The sequence below is a fragment of the Stenella coeruleoalba genome (genome assembly GCF_951394435.1).
Source record: "Stenella coeruleoalba genome assembly, chromosome: 9".
NCBI classification, from domain to species: Eukaryota; Metazoa; Chordata; class Mammalia; order Artiodactyla; family Delphinidae; genus Stenella; species Stenella coeruleoalba.
The window spans coordinates 14,453,644-14,471,184 of NC_137155.1; the positions used below are offsets into that span (position 1 = coordinate 14,453,644).

Consider the following 17,541-nt stretch of genomic DNA (forward strand, 5'->3'; position numbering starts at 1 on the left):
TAGAATGAACCATCCCCAAAAGAAAAGTGAAAAAGTTGACAAAGAATTACCTAGCAAAGGAATGAGAGTCAGAGAGTATGACAGGTATTTCAAAATTTTAAATAAAAGATAAACAAAATCCTATAAACTGTTCCAGAACATTAAAAAGAAAGAAAAGCTATCTATCCTATCATTAAATAAAGCTAGCATAATCCTAACATTATCTGACCAAGAACAAGAACAAAAGAACATAAGTACAAACCTATCCCACCTATTAACATACTATTATATTATGTAATAGTGTATGCCTTATATTAACATATTAACAAAATCAATAGCTTCCTTACACTGAGACTGAGTCAGGCTTGGTGCTGAGTACTTAACATACATTATGTCATTTAAGCCTCACAATAGCTCCCACAAGTAGGACCCACATATTAGAATGTATTCCTGAAACATAACAAAAATAAGTCAAAACTCATATTTAAAAAAAAAAACAACTAAACCTAATCAGAAGGCAAATATTTCTGTTTACCCACTGAAATGTTTCACTGCATTTCGAAAGCACACATGAACACAACTTACAACTTATTTGAGCCAAAAAGCTTTGAAATTATGTATGTTTTGACTACTCTTCATTTCCGCATAGATATCCACTACCTTCCACTTTTCTTAAAATGTGTCTCTCTCAAGTCTCTTATTGTCCCGGCTTTGAAAGAGACCTAGGGAAAAATATGTGATATTGCAAAAAACACCACAGTAAGCTGAACAAAAATGGGCAACTGACAATCAGTGCTGGGAGACAAGGAACAACCGGCAAACAGGAGGGGGGCGTATGCCCAATATTCCAGGGCCAAACGTGTGGACATAGAGGATACTGTTATTTATCCGTAGAAGCCAGAAACGTTAACTGTCATAGGAAATTTCCAAAATATTAAGCATTAGTTCAATTAAAAAAATAATAAAAACACTGACGGCCAAGGAAAACTCATTACCAATAAGCCACTGTGGGGCCTGTACTTCCCTAAGCTTTTCTGCAAGGAAAAACTTGTGTAAACCGAAAAATATCTACAGATGATAAAGATACCATCAAAATTCAGTTGCAAAAGGATAAAACTATTAACCAGTCATTCAAGTACATGGAGAAAGAAATCTACTTATCAAAATATACTGAAGATTTTATTAAAAAGCTAACAAAGCAAAATCGTTTGTATGGTTTACATAGTAGAAGAAATTGTGGTAAATAACACATGATTTTAGGATGTGGAATTCTTTCTAAGACAATCTACAATGGAAAACAGAACTGAATACGTAAAAATCAAGTTTCTCTATTCAAAAACATTAGAAGCAAAACAAGAGTATTGAAAGACAGATAATAAAAACCTTAAATCCAATTAGAAAAATGGGCAAAGCAAGTCAAGGTACACTAGAAAAATAAATGTATTGATAAACTAAGGTAATTCTCACCCAACACCTGTAGATTTTTTAGGGGATCAAATTAAATTTATGAGATCATTTATTAGTTTCCTGGGACCTTCAGGTAGAGCTCAAATTCCTTAATCTTGCCTAACCTAACACATGGCCTACTTCTGCCTACCTCTCCAGAATCATTTCACCATACTACAAATCACAAGCAGTTCCCTAAAGGAATCACATTCTCACCAACCCCGGCTTGTATTTTTCTCCCTACCTTGAGTGCTACTTTCCTTATCTCTATGACTCTTAGCCATCCTAATAAGCCGTAACTCAAAGGTCACTTTCTCAGGGAGGCTTTTGCTTCCCCTCATTCTTCTACACCTCTCTGCCCCTATCAGAAAATAGTGTACACAGACATCGATCATGCTGCCTCAAGATTATTTTCAATCTACTTTAGATAAAAACGAAATAAGACAAAACAACAAAACATCAAAAAACAAAAGAAAACAAAAAAAAATAGCTTATTCAGGATGTTGTGATTCACCTGTTTACCAATCCCTCCATTCTAGGCAGTTGGGAGTAGGAAGAAATGAGGAGGGGGTGGAATGCTTTTAAAATAGCACCAAAAACATAAAACACTGTAAAGCGATAAAACACTGCTGAGAGAAATCAAAGAAGATGAAAATAAACAGAGAGCTGACCATGTTTATGGGTTGGAAGAATTCATGTTGTTAAGATTTCAATTCTCCCCAAATTGATCTATAGATTCAACTCAATCCCAATCATAATCTCATCAAGCTTTTTTGGTAGAAACGGATAAGCTAATTCTAAAATGTATACAGAAATGCAAAGAAATGAGAATATCCAAAGCAATCTTGAAAAAGAACAAAATTGGAAGACACACTACTTAAAGATTTTCTATAACACTTCAGTAAGGCAGTGTGGCACTAGCAGAAGGATCAACAAATAGATCAGTGGAACATAAGGAAGAGTCTAGAAACAGACCCACACTTATATGATTTTACTTTTGACAAAGATGTCAAAGCAATCCAACAAGAAAAGAAAGTATGATGCTGAGACAACCAGATATCAAAATTGAAAAAAACCATGAATCTCAAACCCTAACTCAAACCATGCAAAAAATAATTCAAGATGGATCATAGGCAGAAAAGCTAAAAATATGAAGCTGATATAAGAATTTGCAGGAGAATATTTTTAAAACCTTTTTGTAGGCAAAGATTTCTTAAGAGAAGGCACAAAAAGCCATAATCATTAAAAAAAAAAAAACAAAATTGTGTAGGCTGTGACGAGTTCCCGCGGGTCAGATTGGGTGACTTGAACATAAAAATGAATAATGACTGTAATGCTGGAATTTATGTTGGAAAAATTAAGAAGTTCCATGAGTCCATCGTAATATTGCAAAAAAGAGAGGGTAGAAATTCTCCTTTACAGGAAACAAATGTTAGATTAAGAAATGTAGAAAAAATTAATAAAATTAGATAAATCAACGGTTTGTAAGCCCCAGCTGGAGTAAGTGATTCGGGCAAGGATCTTTACTGGATGCTTAAAATTATTAAAACATTGTTGGGGAATAGGATATTCATAGTCTCAAAGTGTAACCCCTCAGAATATTTAATAATTTCACTGGGAATAATATGACTTTATAGTAGAGAGATCTGGTAGTCTCCACCTGTACCAAGTAATCAAACAGCGTTACCAATATTAGAACAAGCTGACATTATATGCCTTTTAATGTGATACAGTCACAGGTATATAACAACAATTATGATGTTCCCTTGCCAAAAAATGTTTAGCCTGAATTCAGCCATAAGGAAACAAACAAACACAGTAGGTGGGACATTCTAAAAGACCGGTATTCTGGAATTTTGAGCGAAGTCAACATGTTGAAAACCAAAACGAGAACAAAAGGTAGGAAAGCGGTGTGGATACTCTTCAAACTTAAAAAAGCATAAAGAGCCACAACCATCAAATGCAATGCAGAAGTCTAGACTGAATCCTGAATTAAAAAAAACCCAAAAAACCCAAAAGATAATGCTACAAAAGACAGCTGGAAAATTGATTATAGTCTAGTATTCTGATTATGCAGGAGAATTCCCTTATTCTTAGAAATTCTTAACCTCTGAATAGTTCAGAAAAACATAAGGACATAAGGATGTTTTGGGATAGAGTTGCTCTATCTATCTATCAATCCATCCAGTATATATAAACATGTATATATGATATAAATATATTTAAACATAATAAGTATATAGTATACATATGTGTATGTTGTGTGTGTGTTTATATAAACATGAATAAAGACAGATTTTCACTGCAAAAATTCATTAAATTAACTTTACTGTAAGTATGAGCTACCTTTAAGAGCAGAATAAGCAACTGGAATCATCTTAGAAAACTTCATAACTCATTCTATAAAAGAGAATGCATGTGGATTTTGTACACATACCTCTGTGTAATAATTCCTAGGTATGTGACACTTTGAGACACACTGATAGACTCAAAGGAAAACCTATATAAGATTTCTGGGCATCCAAATCATTCTGCCCCTAATAAAACTATCAAATTTCTTGGACACAAATGGAGATTGGATGAACACTTCTAAAGTGCTTGTGACTGCAGACAGGAGTCATTCTGTCTGGATTTTGAGCCAATACCAAATACCTAATAATAGTCTTTTGCTGTTGTTGTGTCGTCACAAGGCTTAAATGAAATAACGGAGTGCACACCATGCAACAGTTTGGGGTCTCAAGTTTGCTCCGGTCTTTAGTGAAAATGTGCACAAGACATAACTTTACTGTAAGCTTTTAATGGCCAACTTTATCCTTCACTTGTTCCGTATGTTAGTACTTATACTCTTCCCAGACACCTGGGGAAAGATGGATCTTTTACAACGCATCATCCACCGAGGCTTGTGGGCACCATGTGTTGTTTTATTCATGCAGCTGACTTATTCCACTGGGACCTACATTTCAACTGCACTCCCTTCTTTCTCTTACTTTGCTTCAAGAATTTAGAACTCCAACTCCATAGTAATATCTCTATGTATCAATTCCATGGTTTTATTCTTAATACTTACGTTCCAGGTGTCATATGTTCTATTGTTGTTCATATTCATTTGGGAGGTAATGAAACATTTTATTCCATCCTGATAAGTCTGCTCACTCTGCTGCTATGTGTTCTGCCCTCTTCCCCCTCGACACACATTAAGGCTCTCTAATCAAGCTCTAGGTCATTTCTTGCAGTCTCATCTCATTTAACAATTTCTGTTAATATCAACAGATAAAAGTAATTGTGTGTGCATAAAGAGAAGTTAACTTTTTGACAGCATGTTTCAAGACTCAAATTTATTTAGAAACTAGCATCAATGACTTGGAAGAATTAAAGCAGAAAACAAGTATGTGATGGTGTTTTTAAGTCGCTCCCCTCACAGACACTAATTTATCTCCCAAGCCCAAACCTGTTCTTATGGCAACTTAATTTCTAAGTGACCTATTTCTATAGCAATATTAGAAATATTAGTGAACTTTTATTTGACATATAGAGGGAAATACTAAGATTTAAAGATAGCTGGGTAAATACATATTGATGTTTTCATAATTTATGAGGCAAATCTAAAACGTTTATTAAGAAACTGAACCTGGATGTATACTATAAGATTTAAAAATTGCACTTGATAATTTTTGAAAATTCAAAGTTTGCCGAGAATATACCGCATCTACTTCATTAACTCCACAAATAGGTTTTGAACTACCAAAAACATATCAGGTCCTCCTCTGAGCACTGGGGATGCGGCAATGAATAAAGCTGAAGGAATTTTCTCCCCTCACAGAGCTTACCTTCTAGAGTGCAGGGACACAGGATAAACAGAGGAGCCCTGTAACCGTACACTGCTTGGTCTGGATGAGCTCACTGAGGTCATTTACAGGTGAACAGAGGTGGAGCAAGGACTAGCAGGTGATAAGGGAGAGACGTCACAGGCAGTATCAGAAGAAAGAGCAGGGCAGGTGGAGAAAGAGGACAGGCACGGGCCTGAGCGTGGGGTGGTGCGGGCCAGGCAGGAGTTCAGCAGGTCGTTAGCTTCCAGCTTTGCAGGAGCCGACAGCATGGAAGAGCAGCGGGAGGTGATTAACGGAGAAGTCAACAACTTGGGGCGGCCTTGTGGCGCATCAGAGGCCACAGTAAAGATTTTGAATGAGATGGGAAGACACTGGAAGCTTTTCAGTAGAAGAGAAGGCTGATGCAGCTGAAGCTTTAGGAGACGCTCTGGCTGACAGAAGCACAGACGCGGGGAGCCCCTTTAGGGGACTACGGCAATAATTCAGGAGAGGGAGGACATACTGCCTTAGTAGATGAGGGTGGTGATAGTGGTTGGTTCCAGACACAGAGCCAAAAGCAGTAGGGGATGGGTTGGGCATGGGATACAGGACAAAGGGAGGACTAAAGGAGAGCTGCCAGATTTATAGCCTGTGGGAAGGGAGGGATGGACTCACTATTTACTGAAAGGGAGAAGCTACAGGAGGGGCGACTCTAAGGGAGAACATCAGCTCACTTTGGACACATGGAGTATAAGATGCTTATTAATATCTAAGTGGAAATAAAAGTAAGCAGTTGGATATGAGTCAGGAGTTCAGGGGAGAAGTCTGAGAGAGAAACAGAAAGGGAGTCAACAGCATTCAGATGGAAATTATTAACAGCCATGAGACACAACAGAAATCAGAATGTTCTCCTTTCTCTCCATAAAAGAAGAAGGGGGAAAAAACCAAAGAAAGTGCATCTACTTGTAGAACAGAAAATAATTATGAGGCGGGCCCTATTTAAATCCTCTAAGAGTTCTCATTTTCTTAAATAATAAGCATTGAACACCTACAGAATGTAAAACTCCAAGCAGATATTTTAAAGGATCCAAAAGGTAATGCAAGAGTTTCCCTGCTCTCACAGAAACTTCCAAACAGTCAAGGAAGCAGATATATAAATACTACAAGGGAGCGACCGGAGAGAGGGGAAAGAAATCAAGTGTATACTCTTGACAGTAACCATGCCAGTGGGATGTTGCTTGGTCCAGGGGAGGATGGGCCAGCTGGACAGAGGAAGGTCCTTTGACAATGTATATCTGTTCTTCCAAAGATCATAGGTTGGCAAAATGAAAATAGGCCACACAGTGGTCAAAGTCATGTTGGGTGGTACATGTTGTTAGATCACCCTGCAGGGCTCAACAACTCGGTAGCCAGTTACATCACCAGCACTGGTTGAGTCAGATGGCTGGAATGTTATAGCTACACCTCACCATTTTTCAAAAGTCTCTCTCAAGATGGCCTCTGACAAACAAGAACACTACTTTATTTGTCTCTCATCTTTTTCAGAAGCTGCTATCAAGTGGCCCGGAATCACTGGAACAACAAAGTTACTATAGCTACCTTCCTCCAGCTTCTACTGTCTCTCTCCAGCCTCTGATTCTCCTCCTAATAGATCTCTCCTGGTGCTCAAATTGACTTTGCAGCTTGTTAAAGCTTCAGCTTTAACTCCTACACTCAAATATTTTCGCCACAGCTTACCTAGAAACTCCTTTGTCTTAATCTTCCCGATCACAGAAGCTACACATAACCTCATTTTCCTTCATGAGTCAGTCTTTTCCACAAGTCAAAAGACTGCTGATTTTTTTTTGGTTGCTGACTGCCTATCATTTTCCAGGATTTTTTTTTCTTCCCATAGAACTAAATCTATTTTTAGCTTTCCTAAAAATCACAAAAATACCGAACGGTTATTATGGAGTTACCACTATTTTTCCCAATTTTAACCTCATTATTACTGTCAACCAGTCAACCATCAGCTGACAGTAATTCAGAGGAACCATGTTGCTCCTTAGTGCATATATTCTCATGAATATTTAAACCTTCCTCTTAAGAGATGTGTTGCCAGCCTTGGCAATAATGGAATCAACATCATATTACTATCTAGACAGATGAAGGTCCCTCAGTTAAGACACTTGAAATATACTCCAGTGCATACAAGGACACCTTTGCACTATGTAATGCCACTTCTTCAGTACTTACTGCAAGCAATTTTCCAACAAACGCTTTCAATTCTCAGGGTGGAACTGATGATCTTATTGATCTAGATCTGAAAATCAATAATATCTCAAGGCAGTGAGCTCACTGCTCTCCTAGGAACCATAGGAAGGTAGCTAAAGGTGTACAACTTGTTTTAGTAACTGTCTTTCTTCATCTCAAAGACTAGAATTAAGAACGTGTGAAGAACACATTCCTAGCAGGCCTCCCCAGACCTATCTTCTCTATGCAGAGAAAACAGAAGCTAAACTATAAGTAGCTAGCTGATGAGCAAACAGCAAAGCCAAGGTGGATATTTAGAGGCAAGATGCATTTCTTTTTATTCAACAACACAAGACTCCTTCTCTGGCAGGATAAGGGTTCCTGCAAGTGTCGCTCTAGTTGTCAGAGCCATCCTCTACTCACTGCTCCTGTAGTGGCTCTACAGCTGGTAGAAGTGGCACACTAGTAGCAATGCTAGGGAAGATGTAACATCAACTGCCCCCGGAGTTATCTGAGGCCAACTTCGTATCTCACAAACTAGAGCAAGTCAATAAAAGGGAAGGCCATTGGCATGTTTGCGCGGGGGTATCTACCAACAGGCAGAAGTTACATACGTTATCTCCCATAATTTGAGACATGGGTAAAACACAGTTCTTTAAAAAAATCACTAATCTCTACCGTAAGTCAAGGTTTGAGGTTCAAAGCTTGGTGCATGTGACTTGGAAGGAAAGTCAATCTCAAATCTTGACACTGAGATTTAAACCAGTACCCTTTCCTCTTTCTTCATCAGACTTTTTAGGCGGTCACAAAGGAACACAGAGCCTTGAGAGATCAGCATCAGAGGACTTTATCAACCTAGCTTGTGCTTCAGGAAACAGGATCACAGAAACAAAGACCACTAATTATAAGAGTCAATACAACTACAAGCTAATATATCCAGAAAATAGAGTATGAACTACAGCCTAATAATGAGAATGGGCTGGGAACACATGTTACAGAGGCAGAGGATATCACTAAAGTAAGACCTGTTTAAGCTCACAAGGTTCTCAATAGAGGTTTGAAACTAGCATGTCTCCAAATAATTGCTCTCAAATTATTTGCTCTCAAATAATTAATAAGAAATAAACAATTACAAAATCAAAAAAGAAAATTTTAAGAATGACTTAAAAATACTGACATTGATGTATAATATATATACACTACCTATAAATACTTCACAAATGTTTAAGGTAAGAAAAATTAACCAATAATAATCAGTAAGATCTCGTTTACACCTTGTATTAAGACAATGTGTTAAATGTGATTCTGCTACTGGCTCTATCTTCCAAACATTATATTCTTAACTGGTGACTGTGTCATTCCTCCTAATAGCTCTCATCAGTCTTTTCCATGGTTTTCCCAATCAGCGTTTATCCACATTACTCTGTAATTCAGTCTACTATCTGCAAAACATTCTCATGCTAGCTTTTCTAAAATGAAAGCCTGAATAAACCATTTCCTCCCTCTACTCAAAACTCCATTTCCCTCACACCCAGGGCTCTAGATGTACTAACTCATTGTTGGCTCCCTTGTCCACGAGGTGGTTGCACCATCCGTGCCTTTGTCCTAATACTCCTTCTGCCTGGAGTGCCTTTCCCTCCAACTGCCAAATGATTAACAGCAATAGAAGCCTATTCATTGCTCAAGGAAGCTTAAGGATCACTTCCTCAATGAAATCTTCTCTGATCCCACTGATATATTATCTTTCTTTACCAGCACTTCTAATCTTTCATATGTATTTCACATATTGTTTACATGTCTTATTCTCAGTACTATACCAAAAGCTCCAGAAGACATTTCTGTGCCCTTAGCACCTAGGGAAATGCGTGGCCATGTTTTAGGCATTCAATTTGTTTGTTAAATTCATGAATTACAAATATCACTGTATAAAAGTATGGAGTCTAGGTGCTTGCTACCTAAAGTTAGACAAGTTTACACAGTTGTCTGGAGCTCTAATACATTATATTAAATAAGCCAAGGATATTTCATCTCCGATTACTAGCACTGACAATGTAATTAATAAAGATGCTCCAACCTCCCCAAATTAATTTGGTCATCACTTTTTCCTACATATTCTGAATTCTATTTAGTGAAGTCCCTCTAACAACACACTATATTATAAACTGATACAAATATATGGAAAGAAAGGGAAGAGATCACTGTATGAGTGGGAACCTACCAGACTCCAGTGAATAAACTGAAACATATTAAGTATCTACCCTATGTAAAACACTATGCTAGATGCCATGGGGAAAAAGTGAGATGGGAAAGACTGTTCCCTATCCTCAAGTAAAATACAGTTTTATAAAGGAGGTAAAATGCTTATACAAATAATTAGAAATTAAAGCCTAAGATAGCTATAAGTCTAAAGGACCAAACTTTAAGTTCTTGTGGCTAGAAAAGGCTTGATGAAAAAGCTGGCCTAGAGCTTCCCTGGTGGCGCAGTGGTTGAGAGTCCGCCTGCCAATGCAGGGGACATGGGTTCGTGCCCCGGTCCGGGAAGATCCCACATGGCGCGGAGCGGCTGGGCCCGTGAGCCATGGCCGCTGAGCCTGCGCGTCCGGAGCCTGTGCTCCGCAACGGGAGAGGCCACAACAGTGAGAGGCCCGTGAACCGCAAAAAAAAAAAAAAAAAAAAAAAGCTGGCCTAAGAGAAAATGTATGTCTTCAGAAGAAATGAAAAGGTGACATATAGCAAGGAAGAGGCAGACTAGAGGAAATTAAAAACAAAGAAGGACCAGGAACAAGTTCTGGAGACTGGGCCACAGTGGGGGAGGGGCCCACGTGAGGGAGTCTTAGGAGGTACTGGGGACTGAAGGACAGGACAGATCTGGAGGCCATGAAAAGTCAGCATAAGAAAAGGAGTTTGCTTTTCACACCAGAGCAGGGGCATGATGGCACACAGGCTCACGGAAAATGCTGCAAAGGCCAGCAGAATTCCATCTGCTACTAAAGCAGGCAGACAGCCTGGTCTTACCTAGAGAGTGAAAACATACTCAACTGCTTACTGGCTGTTAAAAAAGTGAGGTATGGTTGTGGTTCATTTCTCCAGGATATAGCCACTGAATTCCAGAATTTATGTTTTCTCAGTGTCATATAAGATATGGGTTTTAACACCTGGACAAGCAGAGGTCATAAAAGAAACTGTTATGAGTGATGCTGCTGGAGGACATAAAAGTACAGAACTTGCAAACTGAGTCTGGGCAGCAGAGCATTAACATTTCAAAGTGTGACAGATGGCCAGCCTAAGTCTCGCACTCTTTTGGCTTATAAGAAAGCAAGACAACCATTTCTAGCTAGAAGCTCCACCCACCCATCCTTATTTTCAGAGCCTTCCAAGAAGCGAAACTTTCGCTCTCCACAGAGAATCTACCTCCTTGCCCCTCATCAAATGAATATACAATTCTCTATAATGTTATATTGCTGCAAAGTCTCCACAAAAAGAGACCACAAACTTTAATGGTCCAGGACCAAATCTTGTCCATATGTAGGTGATACTCTTTGCCTGTCTAGTGGCTTGCACGATGTTTTGTAAACACTGAATTGCCAATATTAAAAGATAAGAATTTTTTCACACAAATAAAATCCAGATTTCTAGCTTCTCTTGAAAAACAGGCAATTCTGGCAAGGCTCCCCAGTTCCCTCCAGCCACCTCACAGCCCTGCTTGATGCCACTGGCATTTGTTTTGTCCCCTGGTTTACATGGGTCTTTGGATTCCTAACAGTTTGCGCCCAGTCTGTTGGATACGCTGGGCCAGGGTTCACGAAGAGCAGTGCCTGGTTTCACATCCAGTATGATTGTTGACTAGTTGTGTAATCTCGGACAAGTTACTTAACCACTCTATGCCTCAGCTTCTCCTTCCATAAAATGAGGACAGTAATATGACCCACCTTAGAGGGCTGTTGAGAGGAATAAATTAGTTTATATAAAGCAGTTGTTCTCAAGGTGTCTGGGCTGTGGAGGGAAGGACTCTGCTCACTACCCCCTTCAGGACAGCTGGCTTGTCGAGAGACATTTTCGGTTGTCACAGCTAGGGGAGGGGCCCCTGGTACCCAGGGCATAGAGCCCAGGGATGCTGCTAAACTCCTTATGACACACAGGACAGCTCCCACCACAAAAAATTATCCAACCCAAAATGTCAACAGTGCTGAGGATGAGAAACCCTGACCCACAGCATTTAAAACAGCACCTGACACAGAGGAAGCCCTAAGGGTCAGGGGTTTTTTTTGTGGAACGCGCCTCTCACTGTCGTGGCCTCTCCCGTTGCGGAGCACAGGCTCCGGACGCGCAGGCTTAGCGGCCATGGCTCACAGGCCCAGCCACTCCGCGGCACGTGGGATCTTCCCGGACCGGGTCACGAACCTGCGTCCCCTGCATTGGCAGGCAGACTTCCAACCACTGCGCCACCAGGGAAGCCCTAAGTGTCAGTTTTTATTAATAATAACATAAGCAAGTCCTGGCTGGTGCTCCAACCTCAGCTGGAGAAGATTCTAATTTCTCAAGAGCTCCTTGTGTTCCCTTGGAAGAATTTAACATACCATACCGATAGGAAAATGAACTTGAAATTCTCTGGTTCTACATCATTAATTCAGCAAGTGATTGATTAATTAAAAGAATTATGAGAATACATTTTCCTGAAATAAAAAGCAAACAAGAACATGCTCTAGTGAGGAACAATGCACAGTGTCTGAAAAGTAAACTGTCCTAGAAAATATGGGACGTGGAAACCCGTAATTACCGCAACTTAGAAGGCACTAGACTGATTTCCTCCAAACTCCAAGTTTAATACAAAGGATGCCCACCAGTCCCAAGATATTTTTTGGAAAACTGTGATGAGAGGGGAAGTAGAAGAGAGAGGTTTTAAACTAAAGAGCCTGCCAAACCCAATACCAACCAATGCTTGCCCAGGAAGATCCCACGGGCTTAAATAGCTCAGTCCGGGATCCTTGGTGAGAGGTCCTGCTTTGACCGTGAGTCACAACAAGAGGTGTCTCCCAGATCCAGGGCAACTCACTAGCAAAGCAAGTGTAACAATCCAGAAAGGGCCTAAGCTGTACTGATATAATCTTTTTCACTGTTGTGGCCTCTCCCGTTGCGGAGCACAGGCTGCGGACGCGCAGGCTCAGCGGCCATGGCTCATGGGCCCAGCCGCTCCGCGGCATGTGGGATCTTCCCGGACCGGGGCCCGAACCCATGTCCCCTGCATCGGCAGGCGGACTCTCAACCACTGCACCACCAGGGAAGCCCTGATACACTCTTAATAGGCTACCAGGAATTCTGCAGCAGAACATCAGCACGAGTGCTGGCCCACACTGGCCCCCGCCGCCGTGAACCACAAGTGCTGACCAGGCTCCCCTGCCTGGCACTACAGGACCCCCTGGCTAGTCCTCTGGGCTTCAGTTTTCTCATCTTCACTATTAAAAACTGGAATTACTGTTATTTTTTTCTAAAGCCATAAACACAGAGAACACTGATTTTTATTTGCAACAATGTGTCTTCAATATTTACAGCCCAAAGAGGTGAGTTCCTCTCAAGGGACCCTTTGGTAGCTGTAGCAGTCAGACCCTCAACTGAAAACAGGAAAGAGGTTCTACTGAATCAAAGCCAAGAAAAGCATAACAATGCTTCCCGCAAAGAGGAGGCAATAAAAGCTCTACAAATCTAAAAGAGCTAAACTATAAACTACAGGGCTCTATAATCTACAAAAATCTTTGCATGTCTAACATGAATTGTTAAGTCCCTTTTAAGCTCGAGTCAACATATATTTGAATACCCACATACAATATAGTGTATTACCAAAGACACCAAGATTGGTAAACTGTCACGAGAAAGACTACCAAAAATGTTGTGAAAGAGAAGGTTTCCATTAAAGAGATACAGGAAGTATCTCATTGAGGAAGGAGCATAGATGGAAACAGAGGCACAGGTAGAACTTTGTCTGGGTTTGTCCATCTAGAAGGCATACCAGGCTGTAGGCAGAGCACAAGCAATGGCACTAAAGCTGGAAAGGCCAGGAGTCCAGTTTGGGGCACTGAGTTCATGGTGGAAGGACGCACTATAATTTGAGTCCAAATCATGACAGCCTGGACCTTCAGAAGGTGGAGGTCAGTTGCATGAACAATCTTAAAGGATAGACATACTCAGTCAAAACAGCCCGTAGATGACTTAAAGAGCAAAAGCTCTCTTTTGGCTAAATTTAAATATCTTCCAATGTTTAAGAAAGAAGGTGTTACTAATTCTAATAACATTATTCTGATTTGACTAATAGAAAAGACAATCTCCACTAAGTTATAGGAGAGTCAAAAAGCCACCAGAAAGTAAATTTAGCTATTTTTTAATTTACTATTTTTCATCAACCATATCCCCATCATAATTAATAAAATAAGCAAACCTTAGAAATAAAGAATGGGTATTTTTAAATTGTAGAAACAAAGTAACCCATTTTCCAGCCATATAATTTAGGAACTGATTTTTACTCATTTTTTAAAAATGGTAATACATTACACTAAGAAAGAGAAGTTGTATTCCTGAGCTGACCCAACAGCTTCCTCAATTATAGGAAGAAACTCTACTTGCCAGCAGAAACTCTGAGCCAGCAAACACTCGGCAATATTCCCATACTTGTAAGCAAATGGTTAAAGCTGGGAAAACAGTAAATTTAAAACTCCCTTACAAAGATTTGTGAAGTTAAAACTTAAATTTTAAAGTCATTTTGAAACCACTTTCTACTAAGAGAACCAAGATTCATCCAGAATATTTACACCTGCTCACTGCTGAAAAAGAGAAGTAAAATAAAACAAGGGGTTATTTTAGCCCAAGAAGCAGCACTGTTTCATCTTTTAAAAATTGCCTTGTATGAGGTTATGGACAGTAAATTCATGATGCTGAAAAATTATATTTTTGTGTATACAGAAACTCCTTGTGAAGGGACTTTCATGAAGTAAGTATAGCAGAAAAACAAACAAACAAGCAAACAAGAACACTAGGCTGAGAATCAGCAGGGCGAGAATCTGGTGCCAATTCTGCCTTGAAAAGCACCGAATATCAATGGGCCTCCACAGTCTCACCTTTAAACTAAGAGGATTGAATCACGATCCCTAAAATGCTATTTCATAAAATATTAATTTCAAATAACAGAGGTTTGTAGTTGTTATGTACTCGGGAAGCGGTGAGGTGGAGTAGCATGGAATGGGCTTCGGGGGCAGGCTAACTGGTTTCAAACCTGGGCTCCCTCAGTACCACCTGGGTGGCCTGAGGCAGAAGCTTCCTCTTCCACCAAGAAGGGATAAGATTTACAGTAGAAGGTTAGAAGGATCAGAATGTATATAATGCACCTGGTACATCGTGGGCACTAAATAAAGGCAGACGTTAAGTCTCTGGTCAGTAATAAAAGTTTTAATGGAAAACAGTAATCCACTTGACAATGCAGTTTCCTAGAACTCTGCTTGGGGAAGTGCAGGGACTTAATGTCTGCACATCAACACTGGAGAGGACTCGTGCTTGGGAGCAGGAAGGATAAAAGCAGGGAGTGGAAGATAAGCAGAGGCTCAGAGTCCTGCCAGTAATAAGAATGAACAGGAAAGAAACAGCTTGGGACACAGCGCTTGAGGGAAGAAGACATTTTTCCATTAAGAAAGAGGACCATCGGTAAAAAATATATACATGTAATGATTTCATAACCAATATAAAGCAGAGAGCTGGTTAGCTTCTATGAATGTCACTTAAAAAAATGGAGAGCTTACTGCAAAAAAAAAAAAAAAAAAAAAAAAAAGGAGAGCTTTGACTATATCTAAATCCTATTTCCTTTGTCTGGTTGCAATTCTTACCTGGGGTTCAGATGACCTCAGTCCTGCCTACCTCTTGAGCGTCATCTCCTCCCCGTGTCTCCCCATCTCCCTCTCCCCTAGGTTCACCTCACTCCAACCACACAGCCTTTCATCCATCCCTGGAACATGCCAAGCTCCTTTTTCCTTCAGCTCCTTTGCACTGTAATTTCTGCTTGGAAACTTCCAGTCATCTTCCCATGGCTGACTCATTCTAAACACTCAGGTCTCCTCCAAACTTCCTCAAGGAATCTCCTCTGATCACCCACATCCAAACTTCCGTCCACATCCCAGTCACTCTCCAGCCCCTTCCCCTGTAATATTTTTTTCTAGCATTTATCATTATCTAAAATTGTCATTTTTATTTATATATTTATAGTATCTCCACCAAAATGGAAGGTCTTGAGGGCAGGATCCTTATCTAAACGTTTCAGCGTTCAATCCCCAACATCTAAAACAAAGCATGGCATAGATGAGGCACTCATCAGATAAATTTTCCAAAGACTAAAGTCAAATGATAATAACCATTCTTCTGTGAACCTAAGTAAGGAAAAGTCCCCTGAAGCGGCTTTAATTTCATTTCTTTAATGCAGTTTTATGCAATAATGCAGTCTTAAAAGGTCAATGTCTGAGACAGCAAGATTTAAAGAGAATAAATTCTTCACAGTACAAAATACTACATATGGATACATATATCCTATAGTACACATTTTCACTTTATGAGCATGAATTATGCCCCACCTTATTAGAACCCATCAATAAAGCAACGGTACCCTAAGTTGTTTTGTTTTGTAAGGGTGTATGGGTAGACTGTGTGTGTGTGTGTGTGTATATATTATTTATATATATATATATATATATACACGAATTATCTTTCAGAACCCTTCTCAACAAAGAATTCTGAGAAACAAACAACTAATTCCAGTATTAGTATTGAGAGGTTCGACCTGTTACTTTGTTACCTTGCTAAACTTATCCAAACTATTACTGAGTCAAGTGATGAATTCAGTGATTCCATCTGTGAAATAGAAGACACATGACATGGTGAACAATTGGCACATGAAGAGAGTGATAAGAAAAGTTCCACAATGTTAAGTCATGTTTGAACTGAGAGAGAGAGAGAGAGAATCCCTTTCTAATCCTAAAACAAAAATAAGCATGCTACTGAGATTTCAAAATATGGCCAGATACCCACGAGTGGGCAAAGCATTGAACTGAAACCAGAGCCAGAACATTCGGGACTTGAGCTTTAATTTTTCAATTTTGTTTCGAACATAGCTTTTCTTGATGAATAAAAGAGGTCAGTAACCGACCTTGTCTGTATAATCCACGCATCACCCCAGTAACCATTCTTGGTCATTCTGTAGGGCCCAAGGGGCCAGCACCAGTCTGGACCCCACCGAGGGCTCCTCGGGGTCCGCAGGGTTAAGGAATGGAGACCTCGCTACCTGCATCCATCCCCTGAATCCCAGCCCAAACCCTGGATGAAAAGGGGCTCCGCAATCTGCAACTTCACTTTCGTATCCTTTATAAATACAGCCTGCCTAGCCCCTCCTCCTCCCCGGAGGACGGCGAGGGCTCAACAAACACAACCGGACGCTCGGCTCTGGCCTCCGTTCGCGGGTCTCCAGTGAGTCCCGGGCAAATCATCTGATCCCGGATGACTCAGTTTTCCAATCTGTCAAATAGGGTGACGAGAAACCCAGCCTACCTCATCGGGTGGTTCCGGGCCGGCCGCCCTAGGCTGGCCCGGCGACAGCGGCTCTGTGGCTGCGCCCGCTGCACTCTTCGCGGGCGGAGGGGCGGAGCTCGGCGGGGCTGGACCGGGAATCGAGCCCTGCAGACGTCGCGCAGCCCACCGCCCGCGGACAGCGGCCCCCGGCTCCTCGAGTACCCGGCCCGTGACGTCAGCACGCTGACGTCGACGCACAGAGGCTGCATCTCGCCGGAGGGACCAAAGACAAGGCTGAGGGCCTGAGTGACCCCCCGTAGCAGAGCAGCGATTGGTGAATGACTCTGTCAATAATCTACTGCCCAGTAAGCGTCGCGGGAAGGCGGGAGAGGGCGGGCCGGCCTGCCCTGAGGAGAGAGTGGGAATCTGGAACTCCGACTGGTTGGGTTTCCCGTAAACTCGTACCACACCGTTTTGTGACACGTCGCTTCTCCCTCCTCAACCATTCTTCCGCCTTCCTCCAGTCGCTCGGTGGGGATTTAGG

General features: G+C 40.8%; 1 protein-coding gene across 2 annotated transcripts in view; it reads right to left on the reverse strand.

Moving 5' to 3' along the window:
* The window catches only part of STARD3NL (STARD3 N-terminal like), a 51,726-nt gene extending 34,554 nt beyond the window's left edge, over positions 1-17,172 (reverse strand). The window contains exon 1 of one of the 2 annotated variants that reach the window (XM_079931034.1): positions 17,037-17,116. The gene's annotated coding sequence lies outside the window, so the exon portion shown is untranslated. Of the gene's footprint in view, positions 1-17,036 lie in introns of both variants that reach the window. The other variant, XM_079931033.1, reaches the window with a different exon arrangement.
* Positions 17,173-17,541: the final 369 nt, after the last annotated feature.